Raw genomic sequence first — 18,984 nt, 5'->3', positions numbered from 1 at the left:
AATAAACATGTGAAATATTGCTCTGTGAGAGTGACTAGATACCTAGGTCAGGAATTTTCAGAGGTTTGTCTTCATCTTTCAAGACAATAAATGATACACTGAAGTCTAAAGTATTATATTCCCAAGGAGTGATGGATGAGATCCTTTCCTGAGAGCAGCTATTGGTTAATTAGATGTGGGAAAGGCCCTTTCTGGGTAGCGTAGGGAGGCTGCAGACAAGGGAAAAGCCTCAGTGCTCAGACTGTACCTGGCTTATCGTTCTGCTTTGGATCACCCCTGCAGGAGGAGAGTTCCTATGTGGAATATAATAATACGAATATAATTTAAACCCATCTCCATGAACGTTCACCTTGTAAATATCCAGTCTTATAATCAGAATGTTAGGATGGTCTGTCCCTTTTTTGGGGTTTGGGGATGGAGAAAGGGAAGGGGTTCTGAATCTGGGACTTTCTACCAGTCAGATATTTTGCAGTGTTTATAGATGGGGGTCATCTACTCAGATTCCTCATTCAGACATAAGAGAATATATCCACTTATATTTTTGGATAATCAGTCAGCCTTCTCTTCAACTGGTGGGATATTTTTGCTACATGAAGAAATCAGGCATCTCACCTGCCACCCTTCTGAAGTACGTGCTTTCCCAGGTGTGACTTGCGCACAACTTCAGTCCAGGGGCTGGTTGGAGGAGGGAGATGTATTTTGTTTTTTATTTATTTTTTTTTTGGGGGGGGGGTGGAGATGTATTTTAAATTACAAACGTTTTCCTTCTTTTCTTGTTTACGTACCATTCACGATTAGAATTGATTTTAATTAAAAATATGCTTTTTAAATAGATATCTGCCAGATCTTCCAAAGCAGGTATATTTTATTATATGAAAGTATATCTGAATCTTATCACAGAACATTTTTCCATATAGAATATTCCAAAAATGACTGGCCTGGGAGAATCTGGGTTGGATGCTCTTTCCTCACCTCTGTTCCCAGTTTACTTCCTCTGGAGGAGGAGGAATCGGTGATGATCTGACCTACAAAACTTAAATTCCTAATGCTATTCATAATCATTAAATTTATAAAAAATGTTTGCTGGTTTAAAAATGTTCTAAGCTCAGAGGCAAAAAATACAAGGCACACAAGTGTTTCATGGTCATCTATTAAATACCTAGTTTCTCATACTTTTTTCAACAACAGGAGTTACTTTGTTAACTTGTTTTCCTATAGAATTAGGATCCGCAGTATATTTGACAGTGGTCAGGTTTCTGCTTTACCCAGGGCCACGCACATAGCATAAGGACAAGACCTACTTACTGCTCTGGGTGTCGGAGATGTGGGTGCCAGTCTGTGATCTGCTGTCGACCACCTGACTTGGTTTGGATAACAAAATCCTAATCATGACTCAAAAGACCTGAAATTCTTCCAGCATACTTTTATTTAAGCTGACATGTAACATCCCTCTTTTCAAGCATACATTATCATTGACCAGAACTGTGTTCTCTGTCTACACCTACATGGAAATTTTCCTGATAATCAAAATAAACATTACTTTTTTATGATCAACTTTTTTAGTTATGTTGATTTAAGAATAAACACTCCAACTTGATATATAAATTCTAGTAGTTTCCCTTTCTAGTACTCTATTAAGCTTTGTACCCACAAGTTCTTTAATTATGTCCCAGGAGCCTTTAGGTAAATTGAAAACAAACAAAAAATCGTGTGTGTGTGTGTGTGTGTGTGTGTGTGTGTGTGTGTGTGTTTTAATTAGCCTGTTAACATTATATCTTCTTTGTTTCCAGTAATAGTAGTTACTAATTTATCTATGTTTAAAACTATTGGTCACAATTATAGTGGAGCCAGCTGAAATTCCTACACTGCCTTTGTAATGTGACGGGTTCATTTAAGTGCTAGGTCATCTCCTGGTTTTATATCCTTTAGTCATTTCAGTTCTTACTAGGAAAGGAACAGGAGGAAGAGACTGTTAGATGCCTATGCTTAAGTTACCATTTTATTCAAAAGTTAATTTAAAAATTTTATTCTTTTAAAAATGTATCCGTGATTTTCAAATTGTGTGACTACAAAATCCTCGCCAATGGGATTGAGAATGGGTTTGTCTACTATTTTTGTATATTACTTATTTAAAACTGGTCCTTTTTTGCTCTAGTTTTATGAAAGTTTAAATATTCAGTGAAATTACTCAATGGAAGTGTTAGAGAACAAATCGTATTTATGATAGAGGATATGTTTTTATATGTTTAACATTAGATTGAAATGCCAAAGTACCAGAGGAAACTTAGAAGTATTTTGCAGTTCTTAAAAGGTTGGTACTTCAGTGGCTTATATCATTAGAAACCCTGACCTCTCTTCCACATACTTCTTTATTCTATTCATAAATTTAACTTGTGTAAATGACAGGTGGTAGCAAGCCCACACTCAGGGATTTCATCTTCACTAATTCATCAGATGTTTTACCTTTCTATAGTCACAGATGGTTTTAGTATCTGTCTCTATTGAACAGTCACTCAGATGTGTCCATCTCCATTTTTACTGGGTAAATAATAATTCATTATCTCTCAAGTGACTAGGATAATTGGATGCCAAAAGAGGATTCAAGATTTGTAGGTACTATCCTATTCAAAATTTGCGCTCTGTGTTCCGGTCTCTTGTACATTTGAATACATTCCAGCTTAACTGGAATTCATGGCATGGTTCTCTTTTGTTTAAGTTACTTAGAATAGATCTTGTGGGGAAGCCCTAAGTATAACCTCTCTGCTTTCTAAAAATGGCATTTACCATTCCAAAATAAGTCCCTGGTGGTATTACTTGACTCATTTCAAAGTGACCTACACTTGATTAAGTGAAGTCTCATCTAATAGCTGAAACTCCTCAGAGATTTTTAGTGGGTGTTTAAAATGAATACTTTTATCTAAAGCCATTTTAGTCTCTATCAAACCTTTACTTTCCCCCTATTTTCAGATTTAGAAAACAGGTTTATTTCTTTTTTTCAGTTTCCTATGAGTAAAAGCAAAATAGAGGATGTGGCAGTGGTTCATGTGTATGATTTTAAGTTTATTTGGGCTCGGTGAGGAGAAAAAGAAATGGTGAAGGAATAAAGTGTTTAGGACTGGCTTGCTGGTTTCTTTGATGTTGGAAGAGTGTGTTTTGAAGGTTAAATTTTTTTAAGTTAGAAAATGTTGATTTTTAAGGTGAATAGCGGTATGAAGAACATATGATTTTAGCAGCCCGTTGTATTCTTGCAGGGTTTGTAAACTACATGCACCCACGCATGTGTGTGTGTGTGTGTATATATATATATATATATATATATATATATGTCTGTTTAACTTCTTAAGTTTTCATTGTGCTGATTTAATACTCCAAGTTTACTCTTGCTTTTAAAAAGTTCCTCTGTCACAACTGCGGAAGTGAGCTTTTAGGTCTGACGGTGAAGCTGGACACTTCCCAGGATGCAGTACGTGTACTTGAAGATCAGATGCTTTAAATGTTACAAGAATGTACTGTTGAAAGGAGAAGCTGAAGAATACCAGCTGTGCCACTGTCTCCCAGCCATTAGTGACGCTGCTTCTGCCACTTGCTTGAACCTTCAGAAAGGTTACTGACGTCCGCTTCTTAAAGTGTAAGCTGTTTCAGACAGACCCTCTTTCTAAAGGCACATTTCTTCAAATACCACATTTATGAGTTCATGTGTTTAGTTAGTGTAAGATTTAGGGGAAAATGTATTAGCAGAATTTATTACGTGTATTATTTTGTTTATGTTTCTGATTCTGAGGCACGCTGAAAGTCCCTTAGGCTAATTAAACCACCTACGTGATAGTTTGAGCACTCACGTTTCTTCGTTACTCTTAAATTCTTTTAAAATTTGGTAGAGACTACATCTTAGAAAGTGAACTTAGGGTTGAAGTTAAATTATTTTGCCAAAATTTGTGTAAAGAGAGAGCAGAATTGTCCTTAATGTGTCTTTGCTCTTTCAGCTACTCATTCTTAATTTCATTTCGTTTCATTAGTCTTTCTTTGCTGTCTGGATTTGATTGATGACTGATTTCTGACGTTTCTTCTCAAAGACAAATTGTAAATAACTCAGTTGCTGTAGAGCTGTGTTGTCTTAACTTCTTAGTTCTGGCAAACTTCTTAGAAAACTCACAACCGGAAAATGATCTGATTTTTTGAAAACAGTCTTGTTCCATCTCTGACCATGTATCCAAACTCACTTGGGATGATTCTGTGTTAAATGTCCAGAAGGTTCTCTGCACCAGAAGACAATTGCAAAACAGAGATGAGACTGAAATATTTCTGAGATATCTTTTATTTCAAATGCCCGTTTCGAGGATTATGCCATATAGTTAATATCCTTTACAGAATTTTAGTGGTGTCCTTGTCTGCTGTGTTTATGGGTAGAGTTGCTAAGGGCAGGGCTTTTAAAATGTCCTTTTTCATTCAAAAATCTTCCATTTGATGAAAACCTTTAAATACTCTTGAACCTCTGAAATGACTGAATAGCTGTGTGAGGACTGGGCCACCTCGTGTGCAGAAAGAGCCTAGTGAACGTCCTGGCTGACTGTTCACGTGTTTGGGCCCAGAAGGAAAGTGTTTCCTTCTGCCTTACGACATAATCAGTCTTCAGTGTTCATCCAGATCCCTAGAAAGAAGAGTCTGGTAGCCGTTTGCAGGCACTGTTTACACTGTGGAAAACAAACAAAAATAACCAAGCCCACAATTTATTTCCTATGGTCACAGAGTTCCTAAAAGTTAGAAACTAAAAAGAAGGGATCTGCATAGGGCCTTTCCTGCCTACCTCTTATCCCTCCTACCGTAGCTTTTTGTCAAGGTCTGTAATTTTTTTTTGCCCTTTTTTGGGTAATTTCTCCATTGCATTCTATGATTTTCCTTTAAGACGTTATGTGAATAAACTACGTACATTTTCAAGATGACACTTTTTCTAAATACAGCAAAACTATTTAATAAATTTTATATGTGAAATACAAAAGATCAGAGTTCATCTACTACTTTATTTTTCAATACCTATTTTTAATAATCATAAGTAAAGTGTTTTATGCCCTTCTGAAGTTATTTCTGGTAAAGGAGATGAATATTGAAAAGTAAAGCAAAAAATAATGAATAAAATTATGGATATGCTCTGGAAAATACTTGGAAAGGTCTAATTTGGTAAAAAAAGGAACAAAAATTAATTTATAATACTTTGACATTACATACACTTTGATATCATACCAATTATAAATTTTATGCATGGTAACAGCTGTTTCTAAAAATTTGCTTTTGTAAAATGTCTTTCATGAGCAGATCTGAATATTAATTTAGTTTACTTCGTCCTGTGGAGTTTAAGTAGCTTTACATTTTTAGTTGTTGAAAATTTGCAATTTTAGAGAACATTAAAAATAACTTTGTAAGCTTGCCTCTATCTAAAAGTAACCGGTCAGTAAAATTAAGGAATTAGCCAAATACTCTCTATAATGTCATGTAGAAAAAATTTACTGAATTTAAAATTTTTTGACCAGCTATTTTAGTGCCATTTAAACGCTGACTTTAATGGTTGGTGTACGATGCTGTCCTGTTGTCCCTGCTCCTCCTATAATTCTTATCATTTTTTTAGCAAATAAAATTTGACTTTCACATACAGCGTTTTCTTTTGTTTAGTAATTTAATCTCCTGGAAAACGTATGACGTATGGCGTAAAATTTTAGTTCTGTTTTTCAGAACTGCCCCCATCGTGTGTCTTTCATCTTCATACAGTGATGTGACTCTTTGCCACTAGAGGGCAGTAAAAAAATTGATGTTAATAAACATTTCAGCAATTTTTTAAGCTTTTGTACCACTGTTCTAGACTGTCAACCCTAAAAAGTTATCTGGATGTCTGCTTTTCAACCAGAAAGGAAGTACACAAACCTGAGTAAAATTTACCTGCATATCTTCATAGATTGTAATTTAAAATCATCCCTTTTTTGTTAGTAGTAATAAATCAGTTATGAATCTAGACAAAACACTATTTAATCATGCAGAGTTTTAGAAACATGATTTAAAATACTCTTGTTTCATTAACATTGGGGTTTATTCTAGGAATTGAAAACTTTATGGTTCATGGTTGTTGATTAAATTTTATTGGATAGATTTTTCTTTGCACATTTTATTTAGTAGCATATTTTACTTGAAGGAATATTTGTCTTATAAGATGATTTCCAATTTTATTGGAAATTGAAGCTAGAAAGTAAAACGTTCAGTCAGTAAAATAATTTGGAGCCCAATACTTATCCATATTTTTCAGTAACTTAATACAGTAAGTGTTCAGTTTAGTTTCTTGTTAGACACGAAAATGTACTCATTTAGCTTGAAAAGCCAAAAGTCTCTGTAATTTTGACTGTTGTGGCTTTTCTAATTCAGAAGTGGATAGAATTACTGACTGATAGAAATGTTAAAGTTCTCCAGTGATACTACACACATTTATGGTTTATTTAGTCCTGTCATGAAATGCCAAAGACCACTTTTAAGGATTAGTCAACCTATGCTTTTAGATTATTTTAACTTACCTTCTTATTTATTTTATTTTATGTATCTAAATTCATTAGTTTGAAAGTTACAAATACATTTATCATAGTCAGCCCATCATCCCCAGAACACTACAGCCTAAACTCAGGCTTATGAATTCTTAATTACTGAATTTGAGAGTATTAGTGTCTTGCTGAAAAAGCAAAGCTTACGACATTGAATGTGCAATTTGGAAGAAATGAGGAATGCCATTTGTTTTTATTAAGCTGGGATTTGAATGTTTGAAGAAAGCATTGAGGGAGGCATTTCCTTAGATATTGAGGTAATAATCCTCATTTGTGGTGTTGAAAATATTATTTTGACAGTACTCTCATTCTTTATAAATAAACACAGAAGTTTATGCTTGAAAGAAATAGGTTTACTTTATGTGTCTACTGATAAATTGCTTTTTGTCATTTTTCATCCTATGGAGAATGCTATAGAACTTCAAAATTAGAAGTAGACGTTTTTGATCTCTAAATGGGGTATCATTTATTTCTGATGAAAATATCAACATACTGATTTACGATTTCCAATACATGAGGAACTGTTTTATGATGATATTGATATTCTTAAAAGATAAATAAGTAGATGGAATTATAAAAAGTCTTTTCCCCTGAAGTTTTGCCTGTGCGTTTAGAAAATAAAGAGAAAGAGAGAAGATAAAAGAAAAGGAATAGTGATTTGTTTAATGGAATCTATATTGCACTCTTCTTTGAATATGATTTATAGTAACAGGAAGTATTTCAATATATTTTCAAAAATTGTGTCAACAATTTTGAGAAATTATGCTCCGTATTACTGCAGAATTTTTAAAGTGGTTTTCAAGCCATCACAGTTTTATTCTCTCCAAGCTGTGTAGAAGATTCACTTATTTTGGTCACGTGAAGCTTCTTTGTGAAATTGGTACTAAAAATAAAACAAAAACCAATAAGGGCTTAATTTAACAAATCTTAAGTGGAATCCTGAGTTTTACAGTAATTTGACCACCATCCTAAATTTCACTCTCCCAGTCTCTCAAAATGAAGCTTTTCACAAACGAAGCTGTAGGAGGCTGTTGGTACAGTTAATTGCTAAAAATTCCTGGAAGTATAGCATGCCAGTTTCCTAATGGTGTTTTTCAAAATCACAAATTCCCTTCTGTCAAAGTGTGAAAGAAGCATTTTTGAAATACAGTTTTAGAGTTTATTTTCAGGTCTTAAGTAACTAATACAGTAACAAATTTGCTTTAAAAATATTTTTTTAATTTAAAAGGCTGTTAGTAAAGATGAAAGGTAAAAATGTGAGTTCTAATCGAAATTTGTATATTTGAAAAACATTAGTAAACTATTTAATGAACAATTAATTGTGTCAGTTTAATTTTTCACATTTAAAAAAAAATGTTTTGTGAAGTGTTCTTAGGCTTCTTATTTTAACTCTGGGTTTGTGTCTTGGATTTCCAGATATAAAATGAATTCTTGATCAATGACTAAAGTATGGTTTTAATATGTCAAATCTCAGCTGACATCTTTTTTAGGTAATTATTTCAGAGAGGGGAGAATTGAGTATTTATGGAGTAATTCTGAGATGTATGCTGAGTCATTTTATTGATTTTGAAGGACACAAGTAGTTAGAAATTTCCTTTTCTTTCTATTAAATATTAGTTTTTTGGAAGAGTAGCTTTTGTTTGTTTTAATATAATCCCCTTTAAGAATTATCTATTTCTCGGGGCTTTGAGTTGAGAAGTTTTATTTTGTCAAAGTGAATAATTGAGTATTTATAACACAAACTCTGAAAAATAATTCAAAATGAGGCTAAGATTTTCTAAATTAAGATTTAAATGTAACAGTAAACAAGGAGACAAAAAATCCTGATATAAACCTAAAATTTAAATAGCTTTTCTTTATCTTGCACTTTTTAACAATAAAAAGACACTTAAATCCCCTTTGCCTTGACTTTTTGAAATTTATGTATAATAAGTATTGCTTAGATTTGGTTTTTGTAGTCTTCAAAAGGAATTTTTGAGTTGAAGATTCATTACACTGTGAAAATCCTCAATTTTGTACTTACGTTGAATATTTTTAAATGATAGTTTATTCTATTTTTAAATATATAATTTACTTCTAAGGGTAATTCAGTCATTTTTTACTTTATATCAAAATTTAAGAGGTGATATTTGCTTTTGTGCTTCATTCTCTCCCCTCCCCGGTTATTTTGATCAGGAACAAAATACAGTATACCAAAGAAGCACATTTTCCTGAACGATGGACAACATTTTAGTAAATGCAGATACTGTATCTTAATGGAATACATTTAAAATGCAATATGAATTAAATACTAAAGAATAAGTTTATTAACCTAAAAACAAAAACCATCAATTATAAACTGCATTTTATTAAATATTACACTTAACTAGTGGGAATATATCTATATGATATATCTGTAACTTATGAAATATAATGTAAATTAGATACTTTTCATTTGGACATACTGAACTGGAGGCATTCATTGAAAAATACATTTGGGAGGACAATTATTGTTTTAAGATAAATATACATTTTTTGTTACACTAATGCTTTTGAGTTTATGGCTCCTTTTCTTTCAAAATAATGATAAAGTAAACTCAATTATTAACATGTTTAAATCCATATTGTAGATTTATTATGTACTCCTATGTACAAATTGATTTCATTTTCCTTCCAATGACATGAACAGAATATAATGTGAAAGTAGCATCAGGAACTGTGATTTAAACAAATATTACCCTTAAGTCTAATCCTGCAAATATGATTGTTGAATATATTAATATGATTAAATGCTGGCATTGCAGAACAGAATCTTCACTGCATTTTAGATTAGAAAAGAGAAAGTAAAGGATCTTTCTTAACCTTTTGCAATGTTAGTACGATTTTCATTGCTAACCTATGGAAATATCTACATATAGGCCATTATCTTGTACATGGCCAGATTGCATTGCCTCCAAGAGATTTGCATTATTTGAGAAGTGCACATTCATGTCAGTTCCTTTCAGAAACCACAAGTAATTATTACACAGGAATATGATCTATGTTTATGGTCTTCTCCCGTAGGATGCCTTCTTTGTAACATAGTACAATGTGCTTAAGAGAGGTCATTATATTGAAATAAAAAGGATTCAAGGAAGCAGATACCAGTGCAGATCTTCGTAGATGAATTACATTAGGATTTGAGAGTCACCGCTAAAGTCAGTTTTTTACATTTGTTTTAGCTTACTACATGTCATATACTTAAAGTTTGCATTGCAACTAAAAATATTATCCAAATTCTTACTTAAGAACATATGGAGGAAAAAAGAACTTATTTGTTCTTCAGGTAACTTTTTCTTTATGAATGAGTCTACATCACCACAATTTCATATTCAACCTTCAAAGAAGGACTCATTAATGCATGTTTTATATATGTATTCCCCAAACTACAAAATTGTTTACTTGCTTTACCTAGTGGTGACATTTTTAAGTGGAATAATAGCATTGTGGTTGTTTCCATGCAGCATTCGAAATATGTCTTTGCAGTAGAAATAGTATATGGTAGGAATAAATAGTAGATGTAGACTGTAGTGTGTGTGTGTGTGTGTGTGTGTGTGTGTGTGTGTATAAAACAGAACAATTTTCAGAGCCCTTATTTAATACCGGCACTTAATTGCAAACTAGCCACTTGAGGCTAGTTTATAGCCAAATATATAATGTAATTAGCCTGAGTGATCATGCAACTCAGTTTCTTTGGTACTGGGGCTGTTTAGACCCCGATTCTCATGAAGGTGATATGACCATTGTTTCTAGAAATTAACCATGGAGCTACCACTAACCAAAGGAGCAGCGTGTCATGTGCGCTACTCAGTGACATCCCATCTACCTAGAACAGCACAGCACTACAAGAAGACTGTCCAAGTACCCATTAGTTTGCCTGTTAAGAACTTCAGGAGAGTAGTAGTTGCTTGCAGTTTATTTCTAGCGTTTAGCCCAATGCCTGAGATACAGAAGAAAATAAGTGATGTTAACAGGAAACATGTGCCAGGTACTGTTCTAAATACTCTGCATAGATGAATATATTGAATCTTTACATCAGCTCTATTTTCACCACCTATTATTTTACAGGAACCTGAGGTACAGAGAGATTAAGTAACCGGTGTAAAGTCACACAACTAGTCAGTTGTGGAGCTGGAATTGGAAACTAGGCAGTGTGGTGTAAGGGTTTATGCTCTTACTTATTTCCTTACCTTTTCTCATATTGATGGAGTGAACCATTTCCTCAGAAGCTTAAAGGCTTTATTTACTTGCTTTCCCTTTCACACAACTGATAAAATAATGATAATATTTTACCTAAATTTTTTTTCTTCATGGTTATTTTTCACACATAGAGAGAATGAAAGTTTTAGAAGTTAGTTGGTATAAATTGACCTTTGACTATGATTTAATTTAACTGATTGTGTACCTACATATGAGAATGTTTGTTAAAGTTTTATAGGTCATGAAGATTTAGGAAATACAAATTTTTAAAAGGAAATAATAATGATAAATTAAAATTTATCATTATTATTTCTGGATATTGTGGCCATTTTAGAACATATTAAAACTTTTGCAAATTGCTGTTTATTAGAGTTATAGATAATTGTGTGATTTATTGTTAATGATCTCGAAAGCTACTAGAGTTTGTATTATCTTTGAATTATTTATCTAAAAAGCTACAAGACAAAATTGACTTTTTATTCAGTACAGTTGATACTGGTGCAATTATTGTCATTTAATATATATGATAAAGTTATCTAACTGCCACAGATACCCCATTTTTAGCGATAAATGAGAAGTTTTATGTTTCATTTTAACTTAGATAAGTAATACCTTTATTTTAAATACTGTTTTTTTCATAGTTTTCTATGTTAGTAATTCATATACTTTCAAGAACATATTTTACATGCGCTATAAATAAAGGTATAACTGTATTCTTTCAAACTCAGAAAAAATTCTGGTACAGTATGGCAATCAGTATTTTCTGGTAATGGATATGCAAATAGCTTTCACAACACTATCCACATTTAGTTTTTAGAAGCAACATAAGTGTAAATAATATTTTTGCTTAATTACAAGTATATCACCAAAACTACTGATATTGGACTTATAAGAGATATTTCTTAATGCTTCATTTGTATCCTAAACAGTATTCACTGGTTAATTTTAAAAATGAGAGTGATAGAGGCCCTTTGGCCTACTGGCAACTTTTTGGAAATGAGCATTTCAGATGATTTTAGAAATTATTTTTCTTTATACCCCCAAACAAACAAAAAGTATCATGTATAAATCCAGCAAATGTATCCAATAACATACAGTCACACCCAATTTTAATCCTGACCAAGCAATCGATGAATTTAATGAAATTAACTACAAATAAGTGTTGCACTAGAATCTTACTAAAGTTTTCTCTTTTTTTAAACATTTTAAAAAAATATTTATTTATTTGATTGTGCTGGGTCTTAGTTGCATCAGGTGGGCTCCTTAGTTGCGGCACGTGGGCTCCTTAGTTGCGGCAGGTAGGCTCCTTAGTTTGCAGCACATGGGCTCCTCAGTTGTGGCTCACAGGCTCCCTAGTTGTGGCATGTGAACTCCCAGTTGCAGCATGCATGTGGGATCTAGTTCTCTGACCAGGGATCAAACTCGGGCCCCCTGCATTGGGAGCATGGAGTCTAAACCACTGTGCCACCAGGGAAGTCCCTAGAATTTTACTGAAGTTTTCAATATTTGATCATTGGCTTTAGAGGTAAACAGTGAACATGGAGGCCAAAAAGCGAGATACAATTTGATGTGACTTATTTTTTTGGTTTTCTGGAAATAAATTTAACTAACAGTATTTTAGCATGTTAAGTATTTATTGAGTAACCGCTGGTGTGAGGTACTATGTGAGCCCCTGGGTATGTTGCTGAGGAAGACAGAATTCCCGTTCTCAGGGTCTTTACATCTTTTCCTAAATATGGTCAGGTAAACAGGGAGTTTTAGAGAGTGACGTGAGTTATGACAGTGTTAAATACAGAATTCGGTGGGCACGCAGAAGGTGGGCACCTTACCTGCTTTAGAGGACTCCTTGGAACCTCGCTGGAGGAAATCATATTTAAGTTGGCTGGACGTGCGTGTTTTACAAAAGGTAAAACACGATTTCCTCTGCCCTCAAGTTGTTAATATAGGTAACATACTCACATAGTAAAGGCTTGAGGTATTTTTTAAGTGAGACCTAAATTAGATTCAAGGAATTATTCAAATATTTGTTCTCAGGTTCTAATAGGTTCACATAGTTGGTGTTCCTTAATATTTATTAAGTGCAGTGGTGTAATTGTAGCAAGCAGAGCCTTTAAATTTTGGGCGCAAAATAGAATAGGAAGTCTAGAATATAGTAGATTGAAATAGGAAATTACATACGGCAGTAATGACTTTTAAGCTAGGTCTTTTGTTAAATAATTTTTATTGGAGTATAGTTGATTTACAATGTTGTGTTAGTTTCAGGTGTACAGCAAAGTGAATCAGTTATACATATATCCACTCTTTTTTAGATTCCTTTCCCATATAGGCCATTACAGAGTATTGAGTAGAGTTAAGCTAGGTCTTGAGGGGAATGGAGATAGAGATTTGTACAGATGATGAGGAAGTGAGTGTCTTTTGGATAAAATGGCAAAAGCAAGTTTGTAAAAATAATAATGACCAATCGCTTCCAGGTGATGACAAACAGATCTGAAACACATATGGGTAATATGCTAACAAGTGCGTAGAACTGGGATTTCTGGCATAAAGGGGGTCATTGTTGAAGAAGTTTGATTTGGGAGACCAGAGTTAGGTAGACAACAGTGGAGCCTCAGCTTGAAGTCATTAGAGCAGTGGCTAAGTCCAAACTGGAAGAGGGTTCTAAGAAATACTGACAAGAGAAAACAAGGTGGCATGATTTAGCCATGTATTTAATTTCCAGGATGAAAAGGGAAGTTGTTTTAGATAGTATCACTGAAGAGGATAGAGTGACTAATTATAGCGAGGAAGGAAGAGCTTCAATTTTGTGAATTGGTACGTTATCTAAATAAGTCTATTCTGTGTACAAATAAGAGATATTAGATATAATGCTAGAGAATGGCCAAGGCTGGGGATGTCAGTTGTATGTTATTCTTATCTATTGCATGTGGGAAGTTATATGAAGAATCAAAACAAGAAAACAAATCAAGGAAGGAAATCACACATTCAAGAGGAAGTGAGAAGTTGGCAGTTAACAAATACGAGGGAAAGAAGTCGGATCTAAGACAGGATAGCTGGAACAGTCCAGTGTTACAGAATGCTAAGATAGAAACTATTTCAAGAGGAAGATTTTCACTTTAATTGAGGGATCTAAAATGGAGACTCTATAAAGAAAAGTATGTAATATGTAATCTAATTTCATGTGTATTTGAAACCAGAAAGTATTAATAATTTAAAAGTTCTGGAAGAATGCTGATGATGGAAGCCTGTGTCAGTAAGAGGTGAGGAATGGAAGGAATTATACTAACAATACATTGCAACGGCTGGGGAAAAAAAATGATTCCTTTCATTTTCAATTTTAAATGACTCTACATAAATGTTAGTCAGTGGTTAAAAATAATTCTGTATTCTTTTCTTCATTTTAAATGAGCTTATTACTTTTTGGAAAGTGATTATATACTCTTGAAAGCATACGTGCATTCATGGACATGATATGGATATACTATGTTTGGAATTCTTGACGGTTTTTGTTTTGTATAGTGGAAAGAGTTTCATCTTTAAGGTAAAAAGAGGCTCCAGAATTGGTAAGTAATCATATTTTGGAGCCACAATTTTATTTTGAAAGAGCGAAGGCTTATCACAGCTAGTACATTTTATAACGTGCTCTAAAACACAAAGGGAAAATGTGTCCTTGCAGAATAATTTAATTCATTCTCTAATTGTTTGTGTTTACATGATCTCCAAAGCTATGTTTTCATGATTATTTTTACCAGATACATATTACTATGATTTAAAATGGTGTAGAGTAGAAATTTCCAAACCTGTATTGTGTTTTTTCATGACTTGTGAAATCACCTTTGGTTATTTTAGTAGTAAACTGAGCTTTCAGGGTTTGTATGGATTCGCAGGGTGGGGAGAACGTGCCGGGTCCCATAGTGGGCATGTATAAAATATTCAGACTTTAATAGAAAGAAAAACCAGCCTTTATTGAGTTAAGTGTGAATAAGAACACCACACTGTTGAAATGATTGATGGTTTTCTCGTCACTTGTAACAGACTAACATAATTTCACAAAACCTTTGCTTACCACTGACAAATTATCCAAAATTCTTTTGCAGTAGAGATAACAGTATATGCTCCCTAAGCAAACATTGCCTCACTCCTTGCAAGTCTTCCCTTGCTCCCTCCCCCCCTCCCTCCCTCCCTCCCTCCCCACCCCCTCCCTCCCTTCCCTCCTTCCTTCTTTCCTGATTTTGGGGTTTAAATTGTTTTGTGTCTTTTTAAAATAAAAATCTTTAACATACGATTTGATAACTGTTTTCCATCATTAAATATTTTGTAGGAAAGAGACTATACATAATAGAAAATGCACTGTAACAGAAGGTTAGTAAACTAGAGTGATTGACTCACTTCTTCTTTTCTCTTCCTTTCCTCCTTCGTTTTACAAATATTTTCAGCACTGATGTATATGAAGCACAACGCCAAGAGTGGTGAGAGATAAGAGAAAGTCATTAATTCATTTATTCAGCACACAGTCTCTGAGTGCCTGCTCTGTACTGGTTATTGGTGATTTATCATTGAACCGGACATGGTAAGTTCTTGCCGTAATGGAACTTACATTCCGGTTCTGCAGTCAGATAATAAAGAAGTAATAAGCCATGGTAATGGAGGGGCATGAGACAATGGACACATTGAACAAATGATGCCATAGCGTAACTGGAGGAGACATCTCAGGATGGGGCGGTCAGCAAATGCCTCTGTGAGGATGTGACACTTGACCTGAAAGGCGAGGCTGGAGCGGCCACACGAAGATCTGGGGAAGGGTATTCAGAGCAGGAGGGAGGAGTGTATGTGAAGACCTGGAATGAGAAAAGGTGGGCAAAGAGGCCAGTATGGCTGCAGGTTAGTGAGAGAGGCAGAGAACTGTGTGGAGTGAGGTGGGAGAGCTACGAAGGGGACAGATCACGTGGGATGTGAAGGCTTTCATCAGTGCTTTGGGTTGAAACAGGGAATGATAAAGTCTGATTTTTTTTTTTTTAAAGATCACCCACCCTGACGGACGTGTAGAGGTTGAATAGGTGTTGCCCTAACAGAATATAGTAGTCGGGCAGAGGTCCCCAACCTTTTTGGCACCAGGGACCGGTTTCGTGGAAGACAGTTTTTCCATGGGCTGGCGGGGGATGGTTTCGGGATGATTCAAGCGCATTACGTTTATTGTGCACTTTATTTCTATTATTACATCGTAATATATAATGAAATAATTATACAGCTCACCATAACGCTGACAGGAGGCAGAGCTCAGGCAGCAACGCAAGCAATGGGGAGCGGCTGTAAATACAGATGAAGCTTCGCTCGCTTGCCCGCCGCTCACATCCTGCTGCGCGGCCCGGTTCGTAGTAGGCCGTGGGCCGGTACTGGTCTGCGGCCCGGGGGTTGGGGACCCCTGTAGTAGGGAAGCCCAAAACATGTATGTAATATGATACAAGTAGAAAATGATAAATTCTCTAAGAGAGATAAAGGCCAAATGCTGTTTGAGACAGCAGTAGGCTTAGCTAGGAAGATCAGGAAAGACTGCAGTGGAGACATGCTTCAAAGGTGTGAATGACGACATAGACCTCAAGAAAAGGAGAAGGGTATTCCAAAAATAAGACACGGTCCAGGGAGCTAGTGAGTTCAGTTTGATTTGAACTCAATGGAAAGTAAGTCTGGGACCAGATCATGGAGGACCTTGACCTCAGGATCAAGAATTTGCACTTTCCTAAAAGCAGTAGGATGCCTTGAAGAAATTAATTGTGGTGGTACATCACAAACCTCAGTTAATTTGGGCTACATGTAAAATATATTTTGCGGGGAGGGCTCAGCTAACTTTTCACTAACTAGCTGTGTATGTAAAATATATTTTGGGGGGAGGGGTCAGCTAGCTTTTCACTAACTAGCTGTGTATGTAAAATATGTTTTGCGGGGAGGGGTCAGCTAGCTTTTCACTAACTAGCTGTGTATGTAAAATATGTTTTGCGGGGAGGGGTCAGCTAGCTTTTCACTAACTAGCTGTGCAGCCTTGGGTCCCGGTTTGCTTTCTCTTTATCATCTGTGACATGAGAAGGTTAAACTAGCTGCTTTCTATGGTCCCTGTTATTTTTAAAACACTATGATTTTTAATATAATAAATACCAGGAATATTTTTAAAGTACAAGACGTTTAAATTTATTCATTGTTGTAACAAGTTAGTTTCTATAGGAAGTCTGCAGACAGCATTAGTAGATGAGGTCATGTAGAGTATCTTTAGTGCCCTTTTCCCCCAGCTTTTATGTCCTTACTTGTTGGATAGCAAATCTACCATGCTAGCTGGGTAAAAAGTCCAAATATTTTTTTTTTCTCCCTGCAAAATACACAGTATTGAACACAATAATTTTCCTCTCCAATAGCATTTCTCTTTTATTTCCTGCTTATATTACCTAGGAGGGGCTATGTAAGATGTTCATTAACCCAAGTACTTATGTCAGAGCATAATATTCTGGGGTTGTTCAGTTTTGCTTTTGGTTCTCATACTATTATTTAGAGATCACTCACCCTCTCTCCCATTTAGAAATAGGTAAACCATTCGTCCACTTCCGTTCTTACACAACAGACTGAAGCCACCATCTAGCACAAGAAGAATCCTTTAATTCTCACTCTATTCTACTGTAAATTTCTGACCACCAGACTGACAATACAGTTATTATAAATTCTTAATATCTAGGGGTGTTTATTATAATGTTATATAAAATAGTTATATAAAATAAAATAATATAATGTTACATAAAATTATATAATAATTATAAATATTCAAATATTTGATTAATACACGTGTTCATCCAAGAGAGATCTTGATTTTCATCTTGTTTAAATAACCATGATCACCACCTGATATTGATAGGAATTGCTTCAGTTACTCTGTGATTAATTTCTGCATCTTTAGTCGTATAAGGTACTGTGTATTAACCTTAAAATGCTGTCCTCTTCTTTTTTCGCACTGGTGAGGGATAGTGCTGAATAACAGCATCCTTTGTGCTCTCCTCTCCTGGGCCTTGTGAGTCAAGAGCTCCCCAAACAGTAATTCATATTGCAGTTGGTATATAACAATGTCGGATTACAGGGAAAAAACTGGTATACTCTAAGTGGGTGTAATTTTTGATTTCATGGAAAGGTAAATGCGATGGACGGTTGTGCTCAAGAATGTTATATGAGGTTAAATATCTCTATTATTTATTTTAGTTATACCAAAGAATTGCTCAAAAAATACATTTAAAGTGATTTTTGTGAATGATAGTCTTGCTGAGATTGTTCTAGGCACATTTAGTACAACATGAAAGGGCTCCTTGGCAACTCTGGTGGTATCTTGGGCCTCATGTTAGGCTTGAACTTGCTAACTGTTGGCCTTGCAGCACCAGCACTCAGAATTGATGCTGAGCTGCCATCTTATGATTTCTCGAACCTTTTCCATCCACCACAGTTTCAGCTTTATGCCTACTTGTGTTTTTCTCACCCTTCCTGGTGACTTCCCAGTGTAGTGACATGAGATACTTGTATAAATTTGAGAAAGAATTGAACATATGCAGATGTATGTGGTACTTCATATCTGCTATCTCCACACACTCTGGTGAATCCACAAGAACTTTACATTCTCCTGACCTCAGCTGTGAGGCCAGTAAGCCTGCTCTGGGTTTTTACATACTGTTTCACAAAGAAAGATTTATGAGGATTTTCTTTGAATGCAGTGTGGTCAGTATTTTTTTTAATTAACAAGGTAAACTTTAAAGCAAAAAACTACCTTCAAAAATGATTCCAGCACAAATATTTTGCTGTAAACTTTGGGAGATATTTCTTTATCATGGTTCAGTTTGGGACACAGGATGTTTTGTCAGATGAGTGAATGAATTTCACTACATGTATGTCACTGAGTATTGTTAAGCAGTACTCTATCTCCTTAATTTCATTACATTAAAAATTTGTGATGAAATGTATATATGTATAAATACACATTCCATACATGTTTTTCTCTACATATGAAAAAGTGTTTTTCATGTATAGTGCAACTTACAGTTTGTAGTGAAACTTATGAGCCATAAGCATTTTGATGACCTCTGTTTCACACCCTGGTACATGCCTCTAATCTAATTTCAAATTTGGATTTCTTTTTAATTAATTCATACAACATGGTACTCTGTTAGATTTT

At 34.7% G+C, this 18,984-nt stretch overlaps 1 protein-coding gene across 2 annotated transcripts in view; it reads left to right on the top strand.

Moving 5' to 3' along the window:
* The window catches only part of TENM3 (teneurin transmembrane protein 3), a 311,183-nt gene that overhangs the window by 15,294 nt on the left and 276,905 nt on the right, over positions 1–18,984 (top strand). The gene's annotated exons all lie outside the window — the stretch shown is intronic.

The sequence above is a fragment of the Eschrichtius robustus genome, chromosome 21 (genome assembly GCF_028021215.1).
Source record: "Eschrichtius robustus isolate mEscRob2 chromosome 21, mEscRob2.pri, whole genome shotgun sequence".
Taxonomy (NCBI): domain Eukaryota; kingdom Metazoa; phylum Chordata; class Mammalia; order Artiodactyla; family Eschrichtiidae; genus Eschrichtius; species Eschrichtius robustus.
The sequence above is the reverse complement of the archived record's forward strand: the minus strand, read 5'-3'. Positions and strand labels throughout refer to the sequence as shown.